Consider the following 11,674-nt stretch of genomic DNA (forward strand, 5'->3'; position numbering starts at 1 on the left):
ACGCTTCCCATGCCACAAGCATCTTTTGCGCAAGCCATCACTGCTTCCCTAAATACATCCCATTCCTCCCCCACTCCCCTTACCTCCTTTGTTCTCACCTTTTTCCATTCTGTACCCAGTCTCTCCTGGTACTTCCTCACACAAGTCTCCTTCCCAAGCTCACTTACTCTCACCACCCTCTTCACCCCAAAATTCTCCCTTCTTTTCTGAAAAACCATACAAATCTTCACCTTCGCCTCCACAAGATAATGATCAGACATCCCTCCAGTTGCACCTCTCATTAAATCTAAGGGAGAATAAAAAGATGTTCTGGAAGGAGGTAAATAAACTGCGTAAGACAAGAGAGCAAATGGGAACTTCAGTGAAGGGGTCTAATGGGGAGGTGATAACAAGTAGTGGTGATGTGAGAAGGAGATGGAGTGAGTATTTTGAAGGTTTTTTGATGTGTTTGATGATAGAGTGGCAGATATAGGGTGTTTTGGTCGAGGTGGTGTGCAAAGTGAGAGGGTTAGGGAAAATGATTTGGTAAACAGAGAAGAGGTAGTAAAAGCTTTGCGGAAGATGAAAGCCGGCAAGGCAGCAGGTTTGGATGGTATTGCAGTGGAATTTATTGAAAAAGGGGGTGACTGTATTATTTACTGGTTGGTAAGGTTATTTAATGTATGTATGATTCATGGTGAGGTGCCTGAGGATTGGCGGAATGCTTGCATAGTGCCATTGTACAAAGGCAAAGGGGATAAGAGTGAGTGCTCAAATCACAGAGGTATAAGTTTGTTGAGTATTCCTGGGAAATCATATGGGAGGGTGTTGATTGAGAGGGTGAAGGCATGTACAGAGCAACAGATTGGGGAAGAGCAGTGTGGTTTCAGAAGTGGTAGAGGATGTGTGGATCAGATGTTTGCTTTGAAGAATGTATGTGAGAAATACTTAGAAAAGCAAATGGATTTGTATGTAGCATTTATGGATCTGGAGAAGGCATATGATAGAGTTGATAGAGATGCTCTGTGGAAGGTTCTAAGAATATATGGTGTGAGAGGCAAGTTGTTAGAAGCAGTGAAAAGTTTTTATCGAGGATGTAAGGCATGTGTACGTGCAGGAAGAGAGGAAGGTGATTGGTTCTCAGTGAATGTAGGTTTGCGGCAGGGGTGTGTGATGTCTCCATGATTGTTTAATTTGTTTATGGATGGGGTTGTTAGGGAGGTGACTACAAGAGTTTGGAAAGAGGGGCAAGTATGCAGTCTGTTGGGGATGAGAGAGCTTGGGAAGTGAGTCAGTTGTTCGCTGATGATACAGCGCTGGTGGCTGATGCATGTGAGAAACTGTAGAAGCTGGTGACTGAGTTTGGTAAAGTGTGTGAAAGAAGAAAGTTAAGAGTAAATGTGAATAAGAGCAAGGTTATTAGGTACAGTAGGGTTGGGGGTCAAGTCAATTGGGAGGTAAGTTTGAATGTAGAAAAACTGGAGGAAGTAAAGTCTTTTAGATATCTGGGAGTGGATCTGGCAGCGGATGGAACCATGGAAGCGGAAGTGAATCATAAGGAGGGGGAGGGGGCGATAATCCTGGGAGCCTTGAAGAATGTGTGGAAGTCGAGAACATTATCTCGGAAAGCAAAAATGGGTACGTTTGAAGGAATAGTGGTTCCAACAATGTTGTATGGTTGCGAGGCGTGGGCTATGGATAGAGTTGTACGCAGGAGGGTGGATGTGCTGGAAATGAGATGTTTGAGGATAATATATGGTGTGAGGTGGTTTCATTTGTAATTAATGTAAGGGTAAGAGAGATGTTTGGAAATAAAAAGAGCGTGGTTGAGAGAGCAGAAAGGGGTGTTTTGAAATGGTTTGGTCACATGGAGAGAATGAGTAAGGAAAGATTGACCAAGAGGATATATGTGTCGGAGGTGGAGGGAACGAGGAGAAATGGGAGACCAAATTGGAGGTGGAAAGATGGAGTGAAAAAGATTTTGAGTCATCGGGGCCTGAACATGCAGGAGGGTGAAAGGCGGGCAAGGAATAGAGTGAATTGGATCGATGTGGTATACCGGGGTTGACGTGCTGTCAATGGATTGAATCAGGGCATGTGAAGCGTCTGGGATAAACCATGGAAAGTTCTGTGGGGCCTGGATGTGGAAAGGGAGCTGTGGTTTCGGGCATTATTGCATGACAGCTGGAGACTGAGTGTGAGGGAATGGGGCCTTTGTTGTCTTTTCCTGGCGCTGCCTCGCGCACATGAGGGGGGAGGGGGATGTTATTCTGTGGGTGGCGGGGTGGCGATGGGGGTGAGTAGGGGCAGACAGTGTGAATTGTGTGCATGTGTGTATATGTGTGTGTCTGACTGTGTATATTTGTGTGTACGTTGGGATGTGTTGGTGTGTATGTTTCCGTGTGTGGACGTGTGTGTGTGTGTGCATGTGTGTGGGGGTGTGCTGGGCCATTTCTTTCGTCTGTTTCCTTGCGCTACCTCGCAGGCGCGGGAGACAGCGATAAAGCAAAATAAATAATAAAAAATAATATATATATATCATAGAACATACAAACCTCCGACAGCCAGGATCGAACCCGGGACCCCTGTGCAAGAGGCATGCATGCTAACCGCTAGGCTATGGGCCTGGCTAATAGGAAACAACTATTCGAATACTAAGTACTCGAATACCCTTCGTCTCACAATGGTGAGCAACGGGGTCTATACCGGTTATTTCCCAACAGGCGCACATAGCCAGCTGATAGCGTTTTACCGAACCTAACTGTACAACGGGAAGGTATATGAATACGAATAAAGTGCATATGAACACGCACCTTCATAGAACATACAAACCTCCGACAACCAGGATCGAACCCGGAACCTCTGTGCAAGAGGCAGGCATCCTAACCGCTAGGCTAGGATAGGGAGAATAAAAAGATGTTCTGGAAGGAGGTAAATAAAGTGCGTAAGACAAGGGAGCAAATGGGAACTTCAGTGAAGGGCGCAAATGGGGAGGTTATAGCAAGTAGTGGTGATGTGAGAAGGAGATGGAGTGAGTATTTTGAAGGTTTGTTGAAGGTGTTTGATGATAGAGTGGCAGATATAGGGAGTTTTGGTCGAGGTGGTGTTCAAAGTGACAGGGTTAGGGAAAATGATTTGGTAAACAGAGAAGAGGTAGTAAAAGCTTTGCGGAAGATGAAAGCCGGCAAGGCAGCGGGTTTGGATGGTATTGCAGTGGAATTTATTAAAAAAGGGGGTGACTGTGTTATTGACTGGTTGGTAAGGTTATTTAATGTATGTATGTCTCATGGTGAGGTGCCTGAGGATTGGCGGAATGCGTGCATAGTGCCATTGTACAAAGGCAAAGGGGATAAGAGTGAGTGCTCAAATTACAGAGGTATAAGTTTGTTGAGTATTCCTGGTAAATTATATGGGAGGGTATTGATTGAGAGGGTGAAGGCATGTACAGAGCATCAGATTGGGGAAGAGCAGTGTGGTTTCAGAAGTGGTAGAGGATGTGTGGATCAGGTGTTTGCTTTGAAGAATGTATGTGAGAAATACTTAGAAAAGCAAATGGATTTGTATGTAGCATTTATGGATCTGGAGAAGGCATATGATAGAGTTGATAGAGATGCTCTGTGGAAGGTATTAAGAATATATGGTGTGGGAGGCAAGTTGTTAGAAGCAGTGAAAAGTTTTTATCGAGGATGTAAGGCATGTGTACGTGTAGGAAGAGAGGAAATTGATTGGTTCTCAGTGAAGGTAGGTTTGCGACAGGGGTGTGTGATGTCTCCATGGTTGTTTAATTTGTTTATGGATAGGGTTGTTAGGGAGGTAAATGCAAGAGTTTTGGAAAGAGGGGCAAGTATGAAGTCTGTTGGGGTTGAGAGAGCTTGGGAAGTGAGTCAGTTGTTGTTCGCTGATGATACAGCGCTGGTGGCTGATTCATGTGAGAAACTGCAGAAGCTGGTGACTGAGTTTGGTAAAGTGTGTGAAAGAAGAAAGTTAAGAGTAAATGTGAATAAGAGCAAGGTTATTAGGTACAGTAGGGTTGAGGGTCAAGTCAATTGGGAGGTAAGTTTGAATGGAGAGAAACTGGAGGAAGTAAAGTCTTTTAGATATCTGGGAGTGGATCTGGCAGCGGATGGAACCATGGAAGCGGAAGTGGATCATAGGGTGGGGGAGGGGGCAAAAATCCTGGGAGCCTTGAAGAATGTGTGGAAGTCCAGAACATTATCTCGGAAAGCAAAAATGGGTATGTTTGAAGGAATAGTTATTCCAACAATGTTGTATGGTTGCGAGGCGTGGGCTATGGATGGAGTTGTGCGCAGGAGGATGGATGTGCTGGAAATGAGATGTTTGAGGACAATGTGTGGTGTGGGGTGGTTTGATCGAGTAAGTAACGTAAGGGTAAGAGAGATGTGTGGAAATAAAAAGAGCGTGGTTGAGAGAGTAGAAGAGGGTGTTTTGAAATGGTTTGGGCACATGGAGAGAATGAGTGAGGAAAGATTGACCAAGAGGATATATGTTTCGGAGGTGGAGGGAACGAGGAGAAGTGGGAGACCAAATTGGAGGTGAAAAGATGGAGTGAAAAAGATTTTGTGTGATCGGGGCCTGAACATGCAGGAGGGTGAAAGGAGGGCAAGGAATAGAGTGAATTGGATCGATGTTGTATACCGAGGTAGACGTGCTGTCAGTGGATTGAATCAGGGCATGTGAAGCGTCTGGGGTAAACCATGGAATGCTGTGTAGGTATGTATATTTGCGTGTGTGGACGTATGTATATACATGTGTATCTGGGTGGGTTGGGCCATTTCGTTTGTCTGTTTCCTTGCGCTACCTCGCAAACGCGGGAGACAGCGACAAAGCAAAAGAAAAAAAATATATATATATATACATATACAAGAGGTTATAATGCCATGAACGTGAACTTTCATAGAACACATGATGCTCTTCGACAGCGAGGATTCGAACTGCTATTTGTGTGGGAGCTGGCGGCATAGCTACTCAGCTAGGCTAATGTGCTGCATATCCTAGTCGTTATCTACCAGCTCCCACACAATTGGTAGCGGTTGTTATCCTTGCTACAGGAACGCATTATGTGATATATATATATATATATATATATATATATATATATATATATATATATATATATATATATATATATATATATATACATATATATATATATATATATATATATATATATATATATATATATATATATATATATATATATATATATATTATCCCTGGGGATAGGGGATTAAGAATACTTCCCACGTATTCCCTGCGTGTCGTAGAAGGCGACTAAAAGGGGAGGGAGCGGGGGGCTGGAAATCCTCCCCTCTCGGTTTTTTTTTAATTTTCCAAAAGAAGGAACAGAGAATTGGGCCAGGTGAGGGTATTCCCTCAAAGGCCCAGTCCTCTGTTCTTAACACTACCTCGCTAATGCGGGAAATGGCGAATAGTTTGAAAGTAAGAAAAGATATATATATATATATATATATATATATATATATATATATATATATATATATATATATATATATATATATATACATATATATATGTATATATATATATATATATATATATATATATATATATATATATATATATATATATATATATATATATATATTATATCTTTTTTATTATACTTTGTTGCTGTCTCCCGCGTTAGTGAGGTAGCGCAAGAAAACAGATGAAAGAATGGCCCAACTCACCCACATACACATGTATATACATACACATCCACACAGACACATATACATACCTATTCATCTCAACGTATATATATATATATATATATATATATATATATATATATATATATATATATATATATATATATATATTTTTTTTTTTTTTTTTTTTGCTTTGTCGCTGTCTCCCGCGGGTGCGAGGTAGCGCAAGGAAACAGACGAAAGAAATGGCCCAATCCACCCCCATACACATATATATACATACGTCCACACACGCAAATATACATACCTACACAGCTTTCCATGGTTTACCCCAGACGCTTCACAAGCCCTGATTCAATCCACTGACAGCACGTCAACCCCGGTATACAACATCGATCCAATTCACTCTATTCCTTGCCCTCCTTTCACCCTCCTGCATGTTCAGGCCCCGATCACACAAAATCTTTTTCACTCCATCTTTTCACCTCCAATTTGGTCTCCCACTTCTCGTTCCCTCCACCTCTGACACATACATCCTCTTGGTCAATCTTTCCTCACTCATTCTCTCCATGTGCCCAAACCATTTCAAAACACCCTCTTCTGCTCTCTCAACCACGCTCTTTTTATTTCCACACATCTCTCTTACCCTTACGTTACTTACTCGATCAAACCACCTCACACCACACATTGTCCTCAAACATCTCATTTCCAGCACATCCATCCTCCTGCGCACAACTCTATCCATAGCCCACGCCTCGCAACCATACAACATTGTTGGAAGCACTATTCCTTCAAACATACCCATTTTTGCTTTCCGAGATAATGTTCTCGACTTCCACACATTCTTCAAGGCTCCCAGAATTTTCGCCCCCTCCCCCACCCTATGATCCACTTCCGCTTCCATGGTTCCATCCGCTGCCAGATCCACTCCCAGATATCTAAAACACTTTACTTCCTCCAGTTTTTCTACCTTCAAACTTACCTCCCAATTGACTTGACCCTCAACCCTACTTTACCTAATAACCTTGCTCTTATTCACATTTACTCTTAACTTTCTTCTTTCACACACTTTACCAAACTCAGTCACCAGCTTCTGCAGTTTCTCACATGAATCAGCCACCAGCGCTGTATCATCAGCGAACAACAACTGACTCACTTCCCAAGCTCTCTCATCCCCAACAGACTGCATACTTGCCCCTCTTTCCAAAACTCTTGCATTCACCTCCCTAACAACCCCATCCATAAACAAATTAAACAACCATGGAGACATCACACACCCCTGCCGCAAACCTACATTCACTGAGAACCAATCACTTTCCTCTCTTCCTACACGTGCACATGCCTTACATCCTCGATAAAAACTTTTCACTGCTTCTAACAACTTGCCTCCCACACCATATATTCTTAATACCTTCCACAGAGCATCTCTATCAACTCTATCATATGCCTTCTCCAGATCCATAAATGCTACATACAAATCCATTTGCTTTTCTAAGTATTTCTCACATACATTCTTCAAAGTAAACACCTGATCCACACATCCTCTACCACTTCTGAAACCATATATATATATATATATATATATATATATATATATATATATATATATATATATATATATATATATATATATTTCTCCCTGGGGATAGGGGATTAAGAATACTTCCCACGTATTCCCTGCGTGTCGTAGAAGGCGACTAAAAGGGAAGGGAGCGGGGGGCTGGAAATCCTCCCCTCTCTTTTTTTTTTTAATTTTCCAAAAGAAGGAACAGAGGGGGCCAGGTGAGGATATTCCAAAAAAGGCCCAGTCCTCTGTTCTTAACGCTACCTCGCTAACGCGGGAAATGGCGAATAGTTTGATAGTTTGATATATATATATATATATATATATATATTTCATACTATTCGCCATTTCTTGCGTTAGCAGGGTAGCGTTAAGAACAGAGGACTGAGCTTTTAAGGGAATATTCTCACTTGGCCCCCTCCTCTGTTCCTTCTTTGAGAAAAGTAAAAACGAAAGGGGAGGATTTCCAGCACCCCCCCCCCCCCCCCCCCCCTCGCTCTCATCCCTTTTAGTCGCCTTCTACGACACGCAGGGAATACGTGGGAAGTATTTTTTGTCCCCCTAACCCCAGGGATAATTTTTTTTCATACTATTCTCCATTTCCCGCGTTAGCGAGGTAGCGTTAAGAACATAGGACTGAGCCTTTGAGGGAATATCCTCACTTGGCCCCCTCCTCTGTTCCTTCATTAGGAAAACTGAAAACGAGAGAGGAGGATTTCCAGCCCTCCGCTCCCTTCCCTTTTAGTCGCCTTCTACGACACGCATGGAATATGTGGGAAGTATTCTTTCTCCCCTATCCCCAGGGAGCAGGGGGCCAAGTGAGGATTTCCTTCAAAGGCTCAGACCTCTGTTCTTAACGCTACCTCACTAACGTGGGAAATGGCGAACAGTATGAAAAAAGTATATATATATATATATATATATATGATATAGCATACAAACCTCCAACATCCAGAATCGAACCCGGGACCCCTGTGCAACAGGCGGAAGCGTTACCACTGTGCTATGATCGCGATCATAACCTAGCGGTAACGCTCCTGCCTGCTGCACAGGAGTCCCGGGTTTGATCCTGGCTGTTGGAGGTTTGTATGTTCTATGAAGGTGCGCGTTCATATGCACTTTGTGCGTATGTATATATATATATGTATATATATTTTCTTTTTCTTTCAAACTATTCGCCATTTCCCGCATTAGCGAGGTAGCGTTAAGAACAGAGGACTGGGCCTTTGAGGGAATACCCTCACCTGGCCCAATTCTCTGTTCCTTCTTTTGGAAAATTGAAAAAAGAAAAAAAAAATATATAATATATAACACTATATATATATATATATATATATATATATATATATATATATATATATATATATATTCTTTTCTTTTAAACTATTCGCCATTTCCCGCGTTAGCGAGGTAGCGTTAAGAACAGAGGACTGGGCCTTTGTGGAATATCCTCACCTGGCCCCCCCTCTGTTCCTTCTTTTGGAAAATTAAAAAAAAAACGAGAGGGGAGGATTTCCAGCCTCCCGCTCCCTCCCCTTTTAGTCGCCTTCTACGACACGCAGGGAATACGTGGGAAGTATTCTTAATCCCCTACCCCCAGGGATATATATATATATATTTTTTTTTTTTTTTTATACTTTGTCGCTGTCTCCCGCGTTTGCGAGGTAGCGCAAGGAAACAGACGAAAGAAATGGCCCAACCCCCCCCCCATACACATGTATATACATACGCCCACACACGCAAATATACATACCTACACAGCTTTCCATGGTTTACCCCAGACGCTTCACATGCCTTGATTCAATCCACTGACAGCACGTCAACCCCGGTATACCACATCGCTCCAATTCACTCTATTCCTTGCCCTCCTTTCACCCTCCTGCATGTTCAGGCCCCGATCACACAAAATCTTTTTCACTCCATCTTTCCACCTCCAATTTGGTCTCCCTCTTCTCCTTGCTCCCTCCACCTCCGACACATATATCCTCTTGGTCAATCTTTCCTCACTCATCCTCTCCATGTGCCCAAACCACTTCAAAACACCCTCTTCTGCTCTCTCAACCACGCTCTTTTTATTTCCACACATCTCTCTTACCCTTACGTTACTCACTCGATCAAACCACCTCACACCACACATTGTCCTCAAACATCTCATTTCCAGCACATCCATCCTCCTGCGCACAACTCTATCCATAGCCCACGCCTCGCAACCATACAACATTGTTGGAACCACTATTCCTTCAAACATACCCATTTCTGCTTTCCGAGATAATGTTCTCGACTTCCACACATTCTTCAAGGCCCCCAGAATTCTCGCCCCCTCCCCCACCCTATGATCCACTTCCGCTTCCATGGTTCCATCCGCTGCCAGATCCACTCCCAGATATCTAAAACACTTCACTTCCTCCAGTTTTTCTCCATTCAAACTCACCTCCCAATTGACTTGACCCTCAACCCTACTGTACCTAATAACCTTGCTCTTATTCACATTTACTCTTAACTTTCTTCTTCCACACACTTTACCAAACTCAGTCACCAGCTTCTGCAGTTTCTCACATGAATCAGCCACCAGCGCTGTATCATCAGCGAACAACAACTGACTCACTTCCCAAGCTCTCTCATCCCCAACAGACTTCATACTTGCCCCTCTTTCCAAAACTCTTGCATTTACCTCCCTAACAACCCCATCCATAAACAAATTAAACAACCATGGAGACATCACACACCCCTGCCGCAAACCTACATTCACTGAGAACCAATCACTTTCCTCTCTTCCTACACGTACACATGCCTTACATCCTCGATAAAAACTTTTCACTGCTTCTAACAACTTTCCTCCCACACCATATATTCTTAATACCTTCCACAGAGCATCTCTATCAACTCTATCATATGCCTTCTCCAGATCCATAAATGCTACATACAAATCCATTTGCTTTTCTAATTATTTCTCACATACATTCTTCAAAGCAAACACCTGATCCACACATCCTCTACCACTTCTGAAACCACACTGCTCTTCCCCAATCTGATGCTCTGTACATGCCTTCACCCTCTCAATCAATACCCTCCCATATAATTTACCAGGAATACTCAACAAACTTATACCTCTGTAATTTGAGCACTCACTCTTATCCCCTTTGCCTTTGTACAATGGCACTATGCACGCATTCCGCCAATCCTCAGGCACCTCACCATGAGTCATACATACATTAAATAACCTTACCAACCAGTCAACAATACAGTCACCCCCTTTTTTTAATAAATTCCACTGCAATACCATCCAAACCTGCTGCCTTGCCGGCTTTCATCTTCCGCAAAGCTTTCACTACCTCTTCTCTGTTTATATATATATATATATATATATATATATATATATATATATATATATATATATATATATATATACATAATCTTTCATAGTCATTTGCCATTCCCTGCGTTAGCAAAGTAGCACCAGGAACAGAGAAAAGGCCTCATTTGTTCACATACATTCTCTAGTTGTCATGCATAATGCACTGAAACTCCAACCCCCTATCTACAACCAAGCCCCACGAAAGTTTTCCTGATTTCCCTTGGACGCTTTTAATGCCTTACTTCAGTCCACTACAAGACTCTGCCTACCTAAGGTTACACCCCAAGAGAGAAGGCATCTTTGGCAAGGCTGTATAAGTTATCTCACTTTAAAGGAATCCACCCTGTCCCTGGTCCTGAGTGCAGCACAGCCTCGAAACTGCAGAATCCTTTACGTGGGAGGTTCTGAAGTAGCAAAATCACTACACATGCATGTATGTATATAAAGGTGAAATATATACAGGTTTATAGCTGTCACTAAACTCCAGCTTCTAGTTACACCATGAAGAAAAAACATTTGCAAAGCTGTATCACCTCAGTCTTGTCAAGGAATGTCTCTCCAAAGGAGCTCAGAATTTCCCTGTTTCTGATTGTTGCACAGCCTTGAAGCCACACACACACACACACACACACACACACACACACACACACACACACACACACACACACACACACACACTAATTGCTGCAAAATCATGGTTAAGGTTTATAAGAAGTAAAAACAAATACTTGTATGCTAGTAAAATCATACATAAACTTGTAGTGACAACTACAAGCAGATGAATTTAGCCCAACAAATTATTCTTTCCTTTCAAGAGAACTTTGTACCATATATTCCTATATTTTCCTTGGAAGTAATCCTAAAACACAGTAATTGACTACCTTTCGAATGACTTACATGTATTGAAGTATGTATCCTTGTACCTGAGAAGCAGCATGTTATTAGAGTTATGAAGAATGGTATTAATCTCGAGGAACACCAACAAAAACTTTTACAAAATTATATCAATAAATCAATGAGCAATAATTCTGACTTTAGACCATTTTTACTGAGTGAAGCTTTAAAAATTTTGCTTAAAATTTAGCCAGATACATAAATGTGAGA

The sequence above is a fragment of the Panulirus ornatus genome, chromosome 22 (genome assembly GCF_036320965.1).
Source record: "Panulirus ornatus isolate Po-2019 chromosome 22, ASM3632096v1, whole genome shotgun sequence".
NCBI classification, from domain to species: Eukaryota; Metazoa; Arthropoda; class Malacostraca; order Decapoda; family Palinuridae; genus Panulirus; species Panulirus ornatus.